The sequence below is a fragment of the Mus caroli genome, unplaced genomic scaffold, assembly GCF_978045245.1.
Source record: "Mus caroli unplaced genomic scaffold, Mus_caroli_1 scaffold_15, whole genome shotgun sequence".
NCBI lineage: Eukaryota > Metazoa > Chordata > Mammalia > Rodentia > Muridae > Mus > Mus caroli.
The window spans coordinates 60,157,688-60,179,876 of NW_028227270.1; the positions used below are offsets into that span (position 1 = coordinate 60,157,688).

General features: G+C 45.0%; 1 long non-coding RNA gene across 1 annotated transcript; it reads right to left on the reverse strand.

Moving 5' to 3' along the window:
• Positions 1-1,857: 1,857 nt before the first annotated feature.
• On the reverse strand, positions 1,858-20,685 carry LOC147000949 (uncharacterized). Its single transcript, XR_015045322.1, has 2 exons — positions 20,600-20,685; positions 1,858-2,195 (listed from the first exon to the last, which is right to left on the reverse strand). It is a non-coding gene; the product is annotated as an uncharacterized LOC147000949 (long non-coding RNA).
• Between the last annotated feature and the right edge of the window lie 1,504 nt (positions 20,686-22,189).

The window sequence follows — 22,189 nt, forward strand, 5'->3', positions numbered from 1 at the left end:
GCTTCACAAGGCACTTTTTATTTTGTGTCTAGTATGATTAATCTAATTTGTTTCAGGTTCTGGGAAACAGGCTATACTACAAGGTAGCGTTATGGAAATGTAGGGGAACTTACATCCAAAAATTCTTGAGCAAATTAGATGTTAAAGAGCCGATTGTTTCAAAGTAACAAGCTGCTACCCAGGGAAAGGCAAGCCTGAAGATGGCTCAGATGTTTAGGAGAAGTAGGATCTTGGGCTCCATGTCCTTGGTCCTTTGTAAGTTTTCCTGGATTCTTTTAAATCTGTCCCCAAAGGTGTCACCATTTGGGAGAGACTCGCCTGGACTAGAGGTGGATCTGTTACACTATGGCAAAGTCCTTTCCATGTATACCTGCAGCCCCTGGAGCAGTAGGCCCTGCCCCAAAGAGAGATGGTTCAGTGGTTCAGAGTATATACTGCTTTTGCAGAGGACCCATGTTCAGTTCCTAGAATCCATATCAGGCAGCTCACGACCATGTGCAAACTCCAGTTCCAGGGTATCTGAAACCCTCTCCTGGTTTCTGCAGATAGTGACCTCTCTCTCTCTCTCTCTCTCTCTCTCTCTCTCTCTCTCTCTCTCTCTCTTTCTCAGAACAGGCAAAATGGCTTCTTGAGTGTGATGGTTCGAATAAGCTTGGCCTATGGAAAATGGCACTATTAGGAGGTGTGGTCTTGTTGGAGTGGGTGTGGCCTTGTTACAGGAAGTATGTCATTGTGGGGGTGGGCTTCGAGGTCTCCTAGTGGTCAAGCTCCATCCAGCTCTGAAGAGAGTCTCCTCATGGCCACCTTCAGAAGATAGTCCTCTTCTAGTTGCCTTTGGATCAAGACATAGAACTTCCAGCTTCTCCTGCATCGTGTTTGCCTGCATGCTGCCTTGCTTCCTGCCATGATGACAGTGGACCAAACCTTTCGAATTGCAGTCCAGCCACAATTAAACGTATGCCTTTATAAGAGTGGTCTTGGTCATGTTGTCTTCTTCACAGCGATGAACCCAAATGAAGGCACCAGGTAAGATAAGCATGGCCCACCACCTAATGGGAAAGTGTTCCAGAAACTCTATCCTTCAGTTTCTGGCATCCTCACCATCTTGAGTCTGTGATGCTGACAGATCTGTTAATCAGTCTCCAGGGTGTGTATTGATACAATTGTCCTCCACTGGTCCAGGCAGAATTTGACAGGATAGTTTTAGGACACAGTTCTGCCAGTCCAAGATGGCATGGGATCTGATACTCATTGATTAAGGTAGGGTGGTGAGGCGGTGAATGCCAGGGGTTCACCTCCCATCTCCCTGTCCCTCCATGCTGGGATGATAGGAACAACCCACCATGCTCAGCATTTTGTATGGAAGCTGGAGATTGAATGCAGGTCCTGAGCAGGCTTAAAGCCATCTCTCCTGTCCCAGAAAGTATTTTTTGTTTCTTTTGAGGTTTTTCTGTTTGATTGTTTTCCTTAAGACATATTTCCATCATCTAAGACAGGATTGAACACCCAAACCAAATGTCTCTAAAAGCCACAGATTAAGATCTCCATTTCTCCCCTATAGATCTCTTAGCTGTCCAGGCAAACAACTGAGGTTGCAGATGCCTGAATACACATTGTACTTGAGAGGAGATGGCCCAGGAGAAGATATTTTGGCAAGTATATATTGAGTTTAGTTTCTCAGTTATCCTCTGAAGGCAATCTCACTTATACACAGAATCAAGTGTCATGCTACACCTCAACAGTCATACAGAAAGGCAGCTATCTATTCTCAAAGCAGCCTTCTTTGAATTCATATAGAACATAATTTAACCTCTCTTTCCTTTCTAGGAAAAAAAAACCCTCAAAATAGAAACCACCTTGTAAAAACAGAACTTTGTTTTAAAGTCAGAAAATGCATACCATCTACCCGTGCCAAAAAAATGGAAGAGATTAAAAACAGCAGCGTGGAGTGTGGAATGCAGTACTTAGTTCCAAACTGCATCCCAAGAGACAGCAGTGTCATCAGCAAAGCACGGGCACAGTCTGATATCAAAGCTGGAGGATCTGATCTCAAATGCAGCCATCCATCCTCAAGGTCACCATCCCTTCACAGACGTTCACACCTTTCAAGGGCTCCAGTTTCTGCCCAACCTTCTGGAAAACGACCAGTATAGTTGACCAAATCATTTGATCAACAAAGCAGCCATTGTTGTGCCCTGTAAGATCCAAAATAAAGACATGAGAGACCTAAGAAAAACAGTTCTCCCAAGAGAAGCTTGTTCTTAGCAAAACCATGAGAAGGGTTCAACCCAGGAGAACCCTTATGCACTGGGACTATGGTTCACAAAGAAGTGCAGACTTCATAACCACTTAGCTCTCTGAGGCTTGGCTGATATATGGCCACTCCAGCTATAGACTAGAGGACAGGAATGATTTTCCAATAAAAGGATCCACCTCAGCCACCTTCACGATCAGGTCAGGAAGACCAGATTGGATTTTTGCCTGCAAAATCCTACCCTCCCTTTCAGCAACATAACAACTCATGGACATAAGTTCATTTAGCCAATAGAGCTAAAGAGTTTAACCTCCCCTGAGTTCATTTAGCCAAGACAGCCAATGAGTTTTAACCCCACCCCCACCCCCCACCCCCCAGTTCTTGCTGTAGGAGGCAGGATAGAGTTTGTATGCATACCAACTGAATTCAGACATTTAAAACAACAAGTTCTTGTTACCTGCTCACCAGCATTAAAAAAAAAAAAAAACATTATATATGTTCTGACGTTCCAGGAAGAAGAAACAAACAAAGAACCTCATGTAGCTAGAGTCTCAGATGCCATAATTTAGAATTTGAGGAGAAATTCTTTCGTGTGAACTTGTTTGAACTAGTACTTGGACCTTAGGCAGCCACAGTGAACACACCCTGAAGAGCTTTCCAAAAGGGTGTCTATGAATGTGTGTGCTGAAGGACTTTCTCATTGGCTTTCCTCCCCTGGTCTGTAAGCCTCCTGAGAGGGAGGGAGACCTTGATTACAACAGTTTGATTAACACAGCTTTTCTCTGGGAATCTGGAGCAGGGTTAAGTATTCTGAGCGGTATAAACACCCGGTGAATGAATGAATGAATGAATGAACGAATCTGAGAATTTTTTTGTACTGTGTGATTAACTAGGTGACTCTCTTCCAAGGTGAAGCACTGCTGGGTTGCTCAGGTAGCCTAGAGGGTTTTGGGTAAAACCACAGTGGTCACTCCAGGGTATATCCTTTAGTGCCTTTTCATGTCTGGGTCGTGTTTCTCAAAGCTAAACTAGTCTCTTCCCTTTTGGACTTAAATGGTGAAACAACAACATTTTTATGGTACTTTCTTTATAGAAATGGAAGCATGTCTTGGTCCTTTGACTGCCCCAGTGACGACTTTGGATAACAGACTAGGTAGGTGACCAAGACATCTTGATTCAGTTGATTAAAAAAAAAAAAAAATCCCAGGCAGATATCCCAGAGGCCAGAAAATCAGCCCACAGGTCTTTCTGAAGCCCCTTCTGTTCATCCATAGGATGGAGACTTAGGCCAGGTAAAATCTGATGAGGTTGATCGACCGTGTCGTATCCATCTCAATTTGAATAGTTGGAGACTCCTGCCTCACCTTCTCTTAGATACCACAATAAGGAAGCTACATGAATGAGCTTCCTTAGTCAGTGCTGGATTCTACTGATGTGAAGGCAAAGGAGACAGGAAGCCAGTGACAGATGACCCTTCATTCCAACCAAGATGGTAGCCAGAAGCCAACAGGGGTCCCACCCAGTTGAGTCTGAGCTCATAGCATCTCCGGAATGGACATAATACCTTTTATGGTCTCTCATTAGACCTGAATACATTTGAGTAGACAGACAAACAGGTCTGCTGCCAATCCCACTAAATTACCAAAGGAGATGGGGCTGCCCAAAGACAAGTAGACTTGGTGTCGATGCCTCTGTAGAGCCTTGGGATTTGGGCAGACATTAAGTGGTGGTTGTTCAATACACAGTGACCAGCTAGTCCTTGTGTGCCTGACATTTCTCAACTTTAATAGTAAATCTCTCAAATCTCAGGAAAGCCCACGCTCAGGACAAACTGGGACAGTCAGTTGCTTTAAAGACAGTGACAAGCTGGGCTGGACTAGCCTTCCCTTGGCAAAGCTGTATGGCTTACCTATCTGGTCTGTAGAACCCGCATACAGCCAGCAAACAAGAGGTTTCCTAGCAGAACAATCATTATATTTTTGGATTACTTAATTGTCCCCCCTCAAATGTCTGTCTGAATAATAAGTTAACACAAAACTACAAGGTGAATAGAAAACAATTAAAATCAAATTTAAGAGGCAAAAGATTTTTGAACCATGGGCTCATTGAAGCTATCCTTTTCTCCAAATGGTTTGCCAAGTGACTAGCTTCAAACATATTGCTCCACACCAAGGAGGCAAGGTGAGAGAACAACAAATGTTTTGGTGTGCAGAGATAACAAGACAAACAATCAAATACTGTACAGGGGAATGATAACCCAAATTATTCTCCCATCCTTTCAAAAAAGAGAAAATTTGTGCAGAGCTAGCCCACTAGTTGATTGATTCTGCTGTCAATTCACTTTGCACTTTGAGAAATTTCCCCCAATGAAACACACACACTCACACACTCACACACACACACACACACACACACACACACACACACATACGGCAGGGGGGAGTGTCTCCAGAGAGAGAAGAATGCACAGCCCACAGTCCGAAGCATATTTAATATGCTGTTTTTACAGCAGCCACTGGTTTCAAAGAACTTTAACCCCGTTGTGTAAATGCGTCACCAGGACCGTACCCAGGTTGTCATGGCAACAACCTCAGTGCAAGGCCCTTTGCTCCGTTGAACGGGTGTCAGCTTTCAGTCTCCTTGCATTCCAGGCTGGCATCAACCCCAGGCTACAGCTCAGACTTCATTAGAGGCCCCATGAAGGACTGGGAAAGAATCCTGAGTAATTCCGAGAACTTCGAGGCAGCTTTCCATGAACACACCTGAGGGGAGAGCCGGGGAAATGGAGAGGGAAGGACCACACTAAGCAAGGCTGAGCTGGCCTGTTCCTCAGAGAAACCTGGAGAGACCACGCAGCCTTTTCCTAGCTAATTTTAGGCACACCCATTGTCTCAGCTGGAAGAGACAACAACTAAACTGCTATCTGGAAGTTTACCCGTAGAGTCACATGACCAATGCATGCTACAGGTGCAGAGGCAGCTCCTGAGTGCTGCTCAAAGGTTGACAGAATCCTGCAGCCAATCCTGCAGCCTGGTACAACTTTCCTGACGTATGGTTTTAAATAAAGTGTTCAAAAACATGGCTCAGAAAAATCTGATAGTCATGCGGTTCTTGAAATGCTCTGGACAAAAAGGGATATTAGCTTGACTAATGCTATATATGTAGGCACACACACACATATATAGCTAATGTTCACTTGGCTAGCTACTACAGACAGGATTTACAATCAAATGTTTCTGAAACAGCTAGCTTCTCAATTGTCCTTGTGATCGTGGGTTGTGGTCATTATAGCCCTAATACATTCTCAAATTTCTTCAAAGGAAGGTCTGTTTGACGAAAGTTATACACACATGATTTATCTGAAGAAGCACATTCTTGTTTTATTTGTTTATTGTATTTACTATTGTATCATTTATTTATTATACAAGGAACTTTCCAAAATGGTCCTCAGCCAGAAGGTCTGAAGTACAGAATAAATGCAGCCATCAGGCAGGATGGAAAGGGAACGCTTGAAAAAACAAAATTTACGCAGAATCATCCATATGACAGAGGGTGTGACAGAAATGAGCTCCCACCAAGCTCAGAAACAAGCAAAATAAATCAGAGGAGTGTGACAACCAATGTTTAATAAACTGATCAAACAGGGAAAAAAAGATGAGTCAACTTTGAATGGTTTTTCACTTAGAAATCCTTATTCTCTCACCATGTCTATGAGCACAGACCAGGCGACTGCCCCTATAAAGACCTGCAGTGGTAGGTCACAGCCTGCAGTTCCATTCTCTTCTGTCCTGCCCTGGAATGTATGCAGTCCCAGATCCTCATTTGGCACATGGATGTGTGTGTGTGTGTGTGTGTGTGTGTGTGTGTGTGTATACATTTGGTGTTATTTTTCTCTCTGTGTTCCTGCACTAACAAAACTCCTTGAGACAAATTGTATTGTTACAAAATACAATCTCCTTTTTAATTAAATGGTATCCAGGAACTGTGACTTGGCCACTGGTGACCCATTTTTAAAAAATGGTTGGATTATATTTTCTCTATGAACATGTTTTTTTCTTTCCTAGAATTGGTCCAGAAAAAAAAAATCAGTATTTGGTAAACTTATTGAGAAAACTCAGTCAAGGAACAAGGGATGTCATAGTTAAGGTTACTGAAAACCATGTAGCAACTTGAAAACAAGACGTTTCTTATATAGTTATGTAGTTTTGAAATGTTAATCAAATGTCAGTTGTCCTCCATTCAAATAAGCATGGTTCTCTGCCTGGTTGTCTCTGGCAATGATAGAGCTTCCAGGGCTAACGTAGAGGAAAACACCAGTTTTTTGTTTGTTGGTTTTGGAATCAGCCTCTAGAATTCTGGCCAATTGGGGTGATTTAGGGATCCCCTAAAGAAGGAACACTCTGAGGAACAGATGTTCCAAGCAGTCCTTCAAGACCAAAGCTGGGTCATCTGAAGTCTCCCCAGGGTTGATGAGGGAACCTGACTAAAGGCCATGATTGCCAGGATGGGGATAGCATTGGACAGTCGGGGCTGGGAAACGCAACACTCAACCTAGTAGGGACTAAGGAGAGAGGAACGGGGCCATCGCTGCATAGACTATGGTAAGAGACTCAATGCCTGAACCAGTTGGATTGGGTGAGCCCAGAAGACCACATAAACATATCTGCTACCCACTTAGCTCAAAGCATACATCCTCAAGCAATCTCTTTCCTCTTCAACATAGTTGGGAACAGGCTGAGTTATGCTGCAGTTACAAACGGTCTTGTAGATTCCCCTCAACCTGCAATTTCATTCTCCTTGTTTTAGTTACCAGCAACCACAGCCTACACTGTTCAGTTGAAGAATTCCATAAGCAATTGGTAAGTCCTAAATCGTGTGATGAATCTGCAACCTTCCGGACCTGAGCTGTTCCTTTGTCCAGTGTATAGGCTACCCATCAGTCACTTAGTCATCTTGGTTATAGGATCAGCTCCTATAGTCATCAAGTAACTCTATTTTAATTAATCATGACCCCAAAACCAAGAATGATGACGGTGGCATTTGAGTATGCCAAAGAGAAGCTGTAAGTAGCCTCCTGTAAACAAAGGTCGAAAGCTTGCTCTACATTTGCATGAATAGGAAAAAAATCATAGTACCAGTAGTATTCAATGATTAACTGAAGTTTCATTCATCCCAAGGGCACTGAAACATGTGCACATATCCCTGAGCATCAGGGGGCAGAACAGACTCTGCTCACCACCCTGGCTGCAAGGCTGGCTCTTCATCATCCCAGCATGCATTGGGGGCAGAACAGACCTCTCACCCTGACTGGAAGACCAGCTTTTCATCTTCCCAGCATGCTTTGTGCTTGTCCCTCTCCTGCAAAATGTAATTGTCATCATAAAGAAAATTTGCCTGAATTTCACAATGGTTGCCTTGAGAGAAATGAGATCAACATCTGCAACAGAATATCCCACTGTGTTAACTGATCCCTGATCATCTTCTTAAACTGTAGCCTCATTTTAAAAAGCCCCTACCCTCTTGGGTCCAGCTCTTCCCCTAGGAAGTTGTTTCCAATCACACACTGAAGAAGTCTGCTCTGAAGTCCTGTGCTATGATGTTTTACCTTCTTGAGTGGTTATTAAAGTATTTTATGTAAAGATGTCTTCACCTCAGGGACTTTTGCTTCTTCCTAAAAATCCTCCTCCTCAAACCCTACCACACTCTTGTAGTCTCTGTGGAGTGTCCCAACGAGAGACAAACATGAAGTGTTCTCCCTCCACAGCTGCTACTCCTGGAGGACTGATCAGTGCTTGTCAGTGGAATGGATGGAGCTTGTGAAAAAGAGTTAAGCAAAGGACCAACCAGTACAAACACCTCCAGTTGGTCGAGGGAGGGAAGAAATAGGTCCGAATGGCAGCCTGCTCAGGTTACACGTGGTAATTACCACAGTGATGCCACTGGTACTTGCTGGAGAACTTATATGCACCAGTAATAATAGCAGAGACTAGGAGCCATCTCTACTGAGCTCTGTGACTTGCACACAAGAGGACACGACGAGTGGGTGAAAGTTACCTGTGAAGGAACTGCATAATTTTAAAAGATGGCCAATACCTTTCCCTCGTAGTCTATTTATTTCTCTGCCTTAATTAAACACGATGAAAAGAATGTATTGTCCTCATTTGAGTACATCACAGAATGTCTTTAAAATCATAATGTCCAAATCATTTTATATATTTTTATTAAATGTATTTATTTATTCACTTTACATCCCAATATCAGCCCCCTCCCATCTTCCCAGTACCCCCTTACACAGATCCTCCCCCATTTCACCCTCCCCTTCTCTTTTGAGAAGGGGGATCCCTCCTCTAGGCATCACTCCCCCATACACACACACACACACACACACACACACACACACACACATAACCCTACATACATATCAAGTTCCTAAAGGACTAGGCACAGCCTCCATTTTACATTTCTAACACATAGAATAATAGTCCAAAGGGGTATCAGCTTCCACAACCCTGAGTGTGAAATCAGATGAGTTAACACAGAAAGAAAGAAAGAAAGAAAGAAAGAAAGAAAGAAAGAAAGAAAGAAAGAAAGAAAGAAAGAAAGAAAGAAGAGAGGGAGGAAGAAAGAAAGAAAGAGAGAGAGAGAAAGAGAGAAAGCTCTCTTATAGGCATTTTATTTGCAATTAAAGCAAAAATTATTATCAGACATATTAACAGTTGAGAACCTGAACATAAAGCTTGCTAATGTTCATTCATAATGTCTGTACCCCAAACCTACTTTCCCCAGGACAGTATGACTCGGATTCCAGTTCTTTTCACGGAGTATAATCTATCTTAAGTTGATGGGAATGCTGTAAAGAGACATCTCTGTGCACACAGACACGTGGGTGATTCTCAGACAGCACACAGACACATGGGTGATTCTCAGACAGCACACAGACACGTGGGTGATTCTTAGCACACAGACACATGGGTGATTCTCAGGCAGCCATTGAGTGTCACACAACTTAACAGAGAGCATTCCGGATCTGAAAGCTGCAGCTTTCCCACCTGTGACAGGAAATCAAAGAGCTTGTAGCACATCCCACTGAGACACTCAGAGGCACACCATTCTAAGACACAAATCTATACATTTGAAGTCTAGTTATACCTTGACACCACACAGATGGAGTCTCCGGTTCACCAACAGAATCTCATGCCTGTTTTATGGGAGTCAGCTCTGTTACTCCTCTGCCTAGACTAACAAGTCTGAAATTTCAGCGGCAAAACTTGAAGATGATTATTCAGCTCTTGACAGAACATCTGGGAGGTGATAACAGACTTCTCTTCCAACTTAAGGAAAAGGCGTTTGTGCAGAGGAGACGGAGGCTGGGGCAGAGCTGAATGGGTTTGTAAGGTTCTCAGAATGGCATCTAATAGCGGCTAACGTTACAAACCACGCTATGCAATCTGCAGTCAGCTTCAGGGCCCACACCAGTGAGTTTTAGTTTCTTTGTTGTTTTTTTTTCTTTTAAAAGTCTCTTGAAAGTACTGTATTACCAATGTTCTTGTTAACATAGCTGGCGTTACTGAGGAAATGCTAACGACTTAAGTAAAAAACTAATTGAAAATCTAAATTTGAAAAAGTTTAGGATAATTTATCTCATTTTGCTCAAGTTTCTCTTTCTATATACGCATGGTGATTCATAGCACCCCCCACAAGACTGGAAAGACTCTAATGAGATTTTTTTGGTTAAATACAAAAAGAGAGAAAATTCTGAGTGCAGAGAAGCCTGGTGCCAGAGTTTCACTGGCAGCCCCGGCCCGGGTTTCTGCCAGTGCTTGTCTTGAATCTGAAATGTGCCTCACAGGCTCATGCTTTGAATGCTTGGCCCTCGTCCGGTGCTGTGCTTGTGGGAGGATGCGGAACCTTCAGGAAGTGGGGCTTACAGGGCAGAAGTAGGCCACCGGGAATTGGCCTCGGAAGGTCCAGCCCCCATCGCTGCCATTCCTTCGGTGGCTTTCTCCTCCAGGCTGTGAGGAAGCTCAGTCACACAAGCCCCTTGGCAGTGAATGGAGCTTGGCTGCCACGCCTTCTCACAGGAGCTGGACCCCTGAAAGCCACGACTTTTCTCCAGCTGTTTCTGTCAGGTCCTGTGGTCATCAGAACACACAAGCCACTAGGACCGTGATGCCCAAGGAAAACCTTCCCCTTCTAACCACTAGGGACTTTGCTTTGATGAGTAAAGGGCATATGACAGTTCAAAGGGTATAAATATAATAGAAATCATTAAACATCTGTTATTGTTTTTCTTGGTAGGATGTTTCTGGATATTTCATTATTTTGCCCAGAATCTTGGTTTTTTAAAATGTCCATATCAGATACATTTTTAATTTAACCGAATGGCTTCTCTCTATATCCCTCTAGAACCCTGTAAGAAGTCTACACAGACCATGGGCATGCTCTGACCATGCAACAGGGAGTGTGTGGACTCATGGCAGCCAACCTCCAGTGACACAGGCTTAAATATCACAGATGGGCAACTCTGAACAGATACCTATGCCCAGTACAAGGGCGACTGAGTCTCAGTTGCCCTCAGTAGCGGAAGGGTTAGCATAGAGCTCATGGAGACTCCTCCCTGCCCTCTTCATCCCTACCCCTTTCCTGGAATCACTGCCCAAATAAACCACCTGCATGGAATTCTTGCTTTAGCTTCCACCTGGGAAGCCTAACATTAAAAAAAAAAAAGTTAGGCTCTGCCTTTCAACAAGAAGTCATTGAGGGCCAAAGATGTGGCTCATTTGTAGAGTTCTTGCCTAACACACAGAAAACTCTGGGTATGGTGGCCTATATCAGGCAATCTGTCCAGCCACACTTGTCACATTCGTAAAGGGACACAACTTGGTGAGGCTGCAGTCATGCACTGTACCTAGATATTTTTAAGCAGCAATCACATCATTAGGAATATTATGAAATATAAAGTTCTCCTTATCTAGTGGCATCTACCCTATTTGATTAGAGCACAATGCATTCTCGCAGGTCCTTAGTGACACAGGCATAAGAAAGCCTACCAGACCTGCAGTTGAAGAAAAGGAAAGGATCTACCATTGAGCACCGCCCAGAACCCAAATGATGACAACAAGCAACTGTTAGTGCCCTGTGTGTTTTATGGTTGCTTTATAGTATGCCCCCTCTGCTCATGAAAATACATGTTGGTTCAAGTAGCAGTATGTCGTGTTACACCAGCAGAAGCCTCAGAGGAGACTCAGAGCAGCGAGAACAGGTAAACTACTGCACATGTGCACAGGGTTGTGGATGAAGAACCAGCAAGACTGTCAGTCTAGAATAACTAGGCAACTGAAGCCCATATAGCAAAAGAACCAAGGGACCTGACAGAGGACGCCATGAAAGGCAACACTGGATGTTCAACTACTTGTCTTGGTAAGGGTTTGATTGCTGTGAGCAGACACCATGACCAAGACAACTCTTATAAGGACAACATTTAATTGGAGCTGGCTTACAGGTTCAGAGGTTCAGTCCAGTATCATCAAGGTGGGAACATGGCAGCATTCAGGCAGGCATGGTGCAGGAGGAGCTAAGAGTTTTGCATCTTCATCTGAAGGCTGCTAGCAGAATACTGACTTCCAGGCAGCTAGGGTAAGGGTCTTAAAGCCCAGACCCACAGTGACGGCCACACCTACTCCAACAGGGCCACACCTTCTAATAGTACCACTCCCTGGGCTGAGCATATATAAACCATAACACAACTGTTTACATAGAATAAATAGTACTGGTCGTGAGGGCTCCTGTGGGCTTGGGGAAGAAATAGAATAAGAGACGGGATACAGATATACAACATAATATTACCTACTGGGTTCCTCTTCTACACACAAAGTCTGCTTCTGTCAGAGCAGGCTGGCTCAAAGTCCCCCACAAGAGACTGGCAAATTATTGATATTCAAGAGGGTTGAGTAAAACAATCAGACATGTGATGGGGATGTGGGGTATATTCATCTTAGGGACAGGAAAAAGAGATGCCCTTATATGGGTTCGGAATCACTATGGCCTCTAGGGATGGTTGTGACTTCTTCCTGTCACCTGGGAAACTCCTACTCCTTGAAGACACTTGATGGCAGAGATACTACCTACCTTAGAATCTGGAAATGTAGAGTCCCTTTCCATCTACTTTTGCTAGCTTGGTGGCAAGGACAGGTCTGGCCTCCTCTGTGACGGATATCTGAGCCTTTCTCTCCAGGCTCTTAGAAAGGGTGATTTCTGCTTCACTGGAACATTTTGCCATGAAGAATTCCAACCCAATTCCAGCATGCATGTGTACTCAAACAGAAAACAAACTCCCATGGCTTCTCAACCAGGATGTACCAGCAAGCGGCATTCTGTCATGGCTGCCTTTGATGGTTCTCTGCTCCTTCCTCTCTCTACTTTCCCTCTTGTTTCTTTCTCTGGAGCTTTTCTTTTTCAGTACAAATCACAGATATTGTGTTATTTCACCTTAGAATGTTAGCATGCAATACAAGGACATGGCCCCCATGTCAGCTACCCCACACAGCATCCCTGGTCATTCTACAATGAGTAGCACTCAGCAGTGCTTACAGCCTCCATTGTTTTCCTCTAAAATCATGGTCCATGCGAAACCCACTGGCTGCCCTGGTGTTAGGTCTCTTACAGTTTTTTTATTCAACAACCATACATACCCTCTCTTTTTTTTTTTCATTCCGCTGATTTGTTGCTGAAACAGTTCATTTTTTCCATTTTCCCCAATATCCTTGCCATAAATCTCTTTTCTGCTAAAACAAGCCAGGATGGACTTCATTTGGCAGACAGAAAGATGGACCCCCCGGCCTCAGTTTCACAAAGGAGGAAATTGAAGTTCAAAAGGGTTAAGAAATATGTGGACTTTCTAGTCTAGTGTCACAGCTGGAGATGAAATTGAAATTGTGTGTGTGTATGTGTGTGTGTGTGTGTGTGTGTATGTGTGTGTGTCTGTAGGTGTCTCTGTGTGTCTGTGTGTGTGTCTGTCTGTCTGTCTGTCTCTCTCTCTCTCTCTCTCTCTGTCCTCTTTCCTTTCTCCTCTCTCACCAGTCCTCCCCCATTTGTATACTGAAGCCATCAGACTTTTCCTAGCCCCTCTTTTCTCTGTCCCCTCCCCTCCCCTCCCCTCCCCCCTCTCCTTTTGCTTCTCCTTTCTCTCTTCCTCTCTCAGTCCTCTTTCCTCCCTTACCTTCCCTCCCCCCTCTCCTTTTGCTTCTCCTTTCTCTCTTCCTCTCTCAGTCCTCTTTCCTCCCTTACCTTCCCTCCCCCCCCCCTTTATACTAAAGCCTTCTAACTTCTCCTAGACACTCTCCCCTCCTCTCTTCCCCCTCTTAACTCATTTCTCCCACATGTGTATACTAAGGCCACCAGGCTTCTTCCAATCATTTCCCACACTCCCAAGTTCACTTTAGCAGTGGCATGGCAGGGTCAGAGCCTTTGGATCCTCACTGTAGCAACTGCATCTGTTCATCTAGGATCATCCTGAACCCTCTAGCAGCGAACCGGAGAAGAGCCCAGTCAGTGAGCACTGGCTTTACTGCAGCCTGTTACAGTTCCTTCCAGATCACAGGTGCAGATGTGGGTATAAATCAATATGTTCCATGCAAATTTCTTTACAAAAGTGCAGCCTAGACCAGCCCTAGCACCTAGGAGTTTGCTAGAAGACAATTAGCTCTTCTAAGTCAGACATTCTAAGGGTGGAGCTAGGCTCCTAAATGATGCTCATGCCTGACTCAGTTTCAAAGTATACGCTTCTGCCAATTCCTATGAACATACACTCCCCCAACCCAAGACCCTCTCAAGGGACACTCACTCTGCAGTTTCGGCGTCCTCCCTTAGCAGCAGCCCTTCACCTGCCCTTGGTGGTTACCTGCCAAAGTCGGCCGGTAGGGAAACATTACTCCTTTTGGATGTCATGATCTAATCTCTTCTCCCTCTGTTTTCAATGCTATCATCAGAAAACTTGGATTGCATGCAAAATGACCCTCAAATCTACGGCAACTCCTTGAAGAAGGCGGAGTGCACTAAAGGGCCTGATGAAGCTTTCCTTTCCTGGCCTGGTCCCCAGTTTCAGTCATCTGTGTGGGCTGATGAGGGACTGGGAAGAGCAGGCAGAAATTTTGAAGGGGCACAGTGATAAATTAAATAGGGATCTGACTGCTAAGCGAGGAGAAAGCTGAAGGCCTTGTAAGATCTTTCATCTGTACTGTTCCTTCACACCCTGCGAAGCCCCATTTACCCTGGGCTACCACATCCCTGTTCTTTGCAGATAGCACTCTGCCCAAATTCTCATCCATGGATTCACACAATCTCCCCCACGATGAGTGAAGCCAGACACTTGGCTCCTTGTGCCTGCTGGCACCTGTCACATGTCCCCATCTGGGCCATAACTGTTGAATCTTCCCCCAGGGCACCACTGGGCTTCAGACTTGGATTTGAGGAGGCCCAGATCATCTGGCCCTCAGTGGCCTGCCCTCGGTGTGTTCTTGGATCAGTGCTCAGACTCATCTCTGCAGCCATATTAGAAGGTAAATTAAAACCGCGGGGCCACTCTTTGAAAGACACCATCTGTTGCTCTACTCCAGTACCTTCTTGAACAGAGTGACACTCGTGAGTTGTTTTATACTTTTCTTCTTGACCAGCTCAGATTTCTCCCTCCAAATTTCTCACCAGAAGGAAATGAGCAGATCTCCCTACATTGTGTCCTGTAACAGCTATGTGACAGGTACACACATACACACACACACACAGGCTCTCCTTCCCCAGTATTTTCCCTTGGAAATGTTAATGAAATTCTCCCATAGCGGCTAGCCCCAGGGACACAGATTTTTACATTGGACATTGGACATTTCTGGGAAGGGTTGATCCCATAACGTTTGGACTCGGTATTTAGAGTTTGTGTCGGGTCATGTCTTGTCCACAACATCACCCCACTTCATTAAGTGGAAAGGAACTGTATTGCCAGAGTTACAAAAACAAGCTGTTCTTTAACAGAGCCGGTTATCTGAGCCCAGACCCTCCTTCTTGGAGCCTGGAGAGGTAGGCTGTCGGGGGGGGGGGGGAGCGGGGGCCTGGAGGAGGCTGTCAGAGTTGGGGGGGGGGTGAGGAAACTGTGGTCTTTACAAAGTGAGCAAGCAGTGATGCGTGTGCCAAGGTGCCTGGCCTCAGAGAACAATAAAGGGAATCTCTTTTATCCCCCACCTTTGCCGGTTTTCTCCATTTCTTTTAGGGCTGTCACGGGCTCTTAACATGATATAAGGAGGCGCCTGAGGATCATTTGCTTCTCTTGGCATGGGAACAGTGAAAGTCTCTGTTTGCCATCAATCTTGCCTCTCTCCCTCAACTCCTTCTCACCAGGCCCCAGAGTGAAAAACGAGAACATTCCGATCTCGCATGTTAAACCATAACTAATTATTATTAGATCGGTTTTCGCTCTCTCTCCCGGCCCAAACGTCAAAAGTAGAAGTCTTAATTTACTAGCTCCAGTAGGTCTCTAGCCAGCGTGGGGAGGAGATGGGATGCTTCCAGAGACAACCCAAGTTTAACTGGCTACAAGAGGGGGCTACAAGAGATAGCTGAGATCACGGATGCTCCTCTAGCAGATCCAGATCAATTCCCAGCACCCACATGGCGGCTCACACCCATCTGTGACTCCAATTCCGGGAGATCCCACACCCCCTTCTGGTGTATATGGGTACTGCATGCATGTGGTATATACATACACAAGGCTGGCAAAACACATCAGGTAAGTAAACAAGTCTTTTTAAAATAGATATTCAGGGTCAAAGAGTACACATGAAGGGACCCATGGCTTCAGCTGCATATGTAGCAGAGGATGGCCTTATCTGGCATCAATAGAAAAGGAGGCCCTTGGTCCTGTGGAGGCTTGATGCCCCAGCATAGGAGCATGTTAGGGAGGTGAGGTCGGAGTGGGTAGGTGAGCGGAGGAGCACCCTCATAGAGGCAAAGGAGAAGGAGATGGGATAGGTGGTTTGCAGAGTGGAAACCAGGGAGGGGGACAACATTTGAAATGAAAATAAATAAAATAACCAATAATAATAATAAAAAGATATTCAGTAAGAGGAATGCCAACTAAATTCTCAACATTCTATTTCATGGTCACCAAAATGAACCAAGTTGTCAGTACCATCACTTTAGAGAGTCATATGCCATTATCTGGTCAATGCAGAAAGGAAAGGCATTTTGTCGTGACCTTAGTTCCGTTGAATGGAGATGATTTGGTAAGCTCTGAGATACCACGGCATGAAACTGACACTAGAGTGTAGTGCAGGCAGCAATGCCCCTCAGAACTGTCCTGAGCACATCCAACAAAATTCATTAAATTCATGGTTGTGACGTAGACATTCCCATGCTACAGCTGGGAAACTGGAAGTGTAGATGTTTTGATTGATGTAGACAAGCCAAGTATAAGACAGATGACTTACATCCAGGCAGCTATTCTCAAATGCTACAGGGTGTTTGGTTGTTTCTGTTGTTGTTGTTTCTGTTGTTTTTGTTGTTGTTATTGTTATTATTAAAATAGGATCTCAGCATGTATTCTGGCAGTGACAGGCCTGAATTTTGAGATCCTCCTACTTCATTCAGCCTCTGGAGTGACAGGATTATAGACGTGCACCGCTATGCCTGCCTGAGACTGTGTGACACTCTGGGTCACACTGAGGCAGCAGACAGGGAACAGAGTTTAGAGCAGGAGTGGGCTGTGCTATGACTCTCAAAGGTTGCCCCCAGTGACTCATTCTGACCAGCCACGCCTACCCCAAAGGCCCACACCTGCCCTAAATAGCACCACTAATTGGGGAACATGTGTTCAACACATGAGCCTGCAAGGGACATTTTACATTCCAGCCATAAAGGACATTAAACTCCAAAGTGTTCCACAAACTCAGTCTTTAGAATGCTGGCTCAGAAAGATGTTGAGCGCTTTGAAAAATGAAAGAACAAAAACCTTTTTTAAAATGGCTGAAGAGATGACTCAGAGGTTAAGAGCCCCCATTCTTCTAAACTTAAAGAGCGAAAGGATCCAGATTTGATGCCCAGCATCAAAGGTCGGTGGTTCAGTGACCACATCCATTACTCCAGGTCCACGGCATCTGACCCTCTGTCCTGACCTAGATGGGCACACACGTAGTTATACATTCATACATACACATGCACAAACACATCAACAAACATTAAATCCTAAGAAACCATTTTTTAAAATGGAGCCAAATGTCATGCCAGAAGACCTCTTGTGTCTATTATCTAAACCAGGGGAGTGACAAAATGTAGACATGGGCCACACTGGCTGCCATTTGGTCTGGTGAGCACCAGTGTCCTGGCACACCACCATGCCCTGTTGTTTATAATGAAGCGACAGTTCCTTCTGGCCTCAGGAGTCAAGCGGTTGAAGTATAGTCTACACAGCAGCAAGGCCTAAAATCTCAGTCTCTCTCTTCTCTGTACAGGAAAAGTGTGCTATGCCAACCCCTGACCTAAATGCATGGAAGCAATCACCCCTGTGGGATGACGACCAAGGAGTGACTTACGGCTTCCACATTCGGCCCTCCTTGCTGATTGAATACTCACACTTCTTTCATTAAGCCCTGGTTATGTATGTGGCTTCCCGGCAGGGAGAGGTCTTGTAAATGAGCAATTTTACCCCTGAAATGGTTAAGGGAGAACTTCCCAAAACTTAACTACGTCATTCCCTTTATGAACACCAATACAATAAATAAAACTAAAAATGTGTTCTCTGCTGTGCTGTGCTGTGCTGTGCTGTGCTGTGCTGTGCTGTGGTCTTCACAGCACTGAAGACTGCAGGCAACGAGTTAGGGGTGGGTTTGCAGTTACAGTTTGTTGTCTCCACTGCTTCTGGGCCTGAGCTGAGGTGTATGTCATAGCAGGGTAAGTGTGGTGGAGAGCAACAGCTCACCTGTGGCTAGGAGAGGAGAAAACGAAAAGAGGGAGAGAGTGTATCTCCCTAATCCCCTTCGCGCTGATCTAAAAGCCATCTAGTAGGCTAGGCCTCTCGGTGGGTTTGTGCCCCTGATTGCACCATATGACACAAACACGTCTTCAGCTAAGTTCCTTGCTCTCCAGACCCAGCCTGGACACTGTCCCTGCGTAGCTGCACACTAGCTTGTGATATTATCACGGTGACTCCTTTTCTGCAGTCATTCAGTTCATTGTGATTTCCTAGAACTCACTGCCTCTGATATGAATCAATCGAACATAACTGGAAAATAGGGAAAATGAATTATACTGAGGGTTTATGATTCCTCTTTTGTGGAGGACAAGAAGAGAGCCCTGCCTGAGACCAGTGGAGCCCATGGGATATGAGCAGTGGGTATTATGAATGAGAAATGTCTCTCACGGGCTCATGTATTTTACGTGTAGGGGAAAAAAAAAGGATTGAACAATTTTTCATATATTTGCATTGACAGGTGAAAAAGGATTACTTACCTGAAGGCAAGACTAATAGCGAGATCTGGAAGCTAACAGCTGCACACATAAAATCCTCCTCTGGAACTGCGATGTGAAGACATTTTTTTCCCAGAGTGGTGTCAGTCTATCTCTACCACTTCAGGAATGAGTCACCTCAAACACCGGAAGAAACATGGGCTCTGCCTCAGTTGCTCGTATTGTTTATGAAGCAGTGTCAACATCAAAACAAGCTCACCTTGTTAACTCGTGAGCCCATGGGAAGGGGCAGAGCGATGGCATATCCTTTCTTACCAATGCTGCCCGTGCATTCTGGATACTGATTAGTGGTGGCTTCTGTCCCCTTCTCCAGAGAAGAAGTCATGGTTTAGTGACAACTAAGACTGCTCAGGATTCATTCTGCAGTGGTCTGGAATTTTCAATCTCAGCTTAAAGATGGAGAATCGTGTGTAGGCACAAAATGTGTTGTTCCACTTCTGTCCTTGTCTGTGCTGAGCTGGGCTGCTAGTGCTGAACTGGTGAGGGAGAGCCTGGGTTCTGGGGAGCTTCCCAGCAGCGACTCCATCCCATGTCATCCACATTACTGAACTCCAGTTGGTGCCCGATCTCCACTTTAGTGCTAACTAGAGTTCTAGAGACATTGATAACCAGAACGCCAGACTTTAGGCTGCAGGAGTTTACAGGAGCCCTGCAGGCTTGCTATGGGATTCTTCACCTCTGGTCCTACCACTGAAGATCTGTGGAGGGTACAGACCTCAGCCACCGTTTCTGGCTCCACCATCATCTATTTATGTGGCCTGTAACACTTAACATGACTATGCTTTGAAACACTGAAAAGCTGAGTTGCTCCCCGCTACCTGCAAAAGGCATTTTGTGAGCAACAGAATGATTGGTTCATGGTAATCACACTTGGCAATCCAGTCAGACAAGTGGATGAACCTGGGAAGAGGGCCCACAGGCAGGCTCATGAAAGGGTGCCAAGGTCACTCAGTATAGAGATGCACTTCCTATCTTCAGCAAATGGCAACAGAACATTCCATGTGCGACGGAACTGAGCACCCAGCACCCCTTCTGTCAAATATGAGAACTAACTTCAGAATCGATGCCTGAGAAACAGAAAGTCATGAAGTTCCCAGATGTAAGCATAAGGATGTAGCGTTTCAACCTTACAGGAGTGACAGAAAGACCAGGAACCCATTAATAAATGTGCTAGGCAAATTTCATCAAAATCTTCAAAATCTCTGCTTTTTATAGGTCATTGTTAAAAATAAAAATAAAAATGCTGGACCAGCAAGATTGACCAGCAAGCAAAGGCACCCACTGCCAAGCCTGATGACCTGGGTTCAATCTTGAAACCAGCATGGTGAAAAGAGAAAACCTATCCTTGCATGTTGCCTTCTGACTAATTTTAAAAGATCCTAGATCATATTTTTTAAGACTTGGGAAAGCACCTCACAGGAAATGGCTAGGGTGAATGTGTATGCTGGCACAGAGCAGAGAAACTGAGAACCCCACACTGCAGTGGGCACTAGCACCCTTTGTAGCTAATCTTAGAAAGAATTATGTGCTCAGTACACACTCGCTGTGTGATCTAGCTACCCTGTTCCTAAATATTTATTCCAGGACCACGAAGACACTTCTATACAAAGACTTGTCCAGATCATTGATTAAAACTTTCCTCAGACTAGCCAGAAACTAAAATCAGCCTAAATGACCACCCACAGCCAAGAGAATCCGTCAGGATGCTGTGTGAGGCTTCTCCAGGGAAGCAAACAGACATCTATTCACCCCCAAAGAAAACCGAAGGCAGATCAAGCAATGATTCGACAAATCAAAGCAATGTGCTTACCAGAGTCACCTACAAGAATTACTTACAGGAGCAGGGAAACTCAAGGACAGCCAGATCCCCAAAAGCTCAGCTCAGCATGAGTGACACATGGACATTGCTCCCTGGAGCTCTGTACAGCAGCCCTCTTCGGTGACCTTGGCAGGGGTTCCGTGAGGCCTGTTCCATTCAGCCGTACCTGTGACTTCTGTTTACTTCCTGGGTCACCTCTCTCCAGGAGGGGAGGCACCAGTTCACAGGAAGTTGATGCACAAACCAGGGAGGTTGGAGCAATGGTTAGGATTCTACTCAGCAGCCCACAGGAGCAAATCACACCCACACAACAATGAGGGAAAGACCCAGACCACAAACAGCATGTCCACTGTGATTCCATCTGTGCAGAATTTTATACTTTTGTGGTGGTGGAGAGCAGTCCACAGCTCTCGAGAACAGGCATGGTTGGAATACACCCTAAAATTGCATGATGGTGCTCTCCCCTTTGTCTTAGTTGGGGTTTTCAATGCTGTTAACAGACACCATGACCAAGGCAACTCTTACAAAGGACAATGTTTAATTGAGGCTGGCTTACAGGTTCAGAGGTTCAGTCCATTAACAACATGGTAGGAAGCAAGGCAGCATCCAGGCAGACACTGTGCTGGAGGAGAAGCTGAAAGTTCTGCATCTTGATGTGAAGGCCACTAGGGGAAGACAGCTAGGAGAAGGGTCTCCAAGCCCACCCCTACAGTGATACACTTCCTCCAACAAGGCCACACCCACTCCAACAAGGCCACACCCACTCCAACAAGGCCACACCCACTCCAACAAGGCCACACCCATTCCAACAAGGCCACACCCACTCCAACAAAGCCACACCCATTCCAACAAGGCCACACCCACTCCAACAAAGCCTTCTAATAATGCCACTTCCTAGGCCAAGCCTAGTCACACTACTACATTCTACTCCCTGGCTCCCATAAGCTTATTCAAACATATGTGTCTATGGAGCCATACCTAGCCATAATGCAAAATACATTAGTCCAACTTCAAAAGTCTACAGAAGTCTCAACATTAAAAGTCCAAAGTTCAAAGTCTTTTCTGAGATTCATCCAGTCACTTAACTGTAATCCCCTATAAAAATCAAAATCAAAAGGCAAATCACATATCTCCGACATCACAGGATATACATTACCATTCCAAAATGTCATAATGGGGAAATACTGGACCAAAGCAAGAGCAAAAACCAGCTGGGCAAACTCCAAACTCTACATCTCCATGTCTGATGTAAAAGGGCTCTTCATATCTCCAACTCCTTTCATCTTTGTTGACTGCAACAAACTTCTTTCTCCTGGGCTGGTTCCACTCCCTGTTAGCAGCTTGCCTTTGGGATTAAAGGTGCCTATCGCCAGGCCTGGACCTAAGCTTTTCTCTACTTGGAACTTGCTCTGTACTTGGCTGGCCTTGAACTCAAGGAACTGCTTGTCTGGAATTAAAAGCTTGTACCACCTTGCCTGGGCCTAAGCCTTTCATGACCACTATTCCTCAAGATTTGGATCAAAAGTGAGTGTCTTCCATTTCTGGATTGCAGTTCACTCCAGAGTAAAAGTCCAAGTGAAAACAATGGCCGAGTAATAATAATCCCT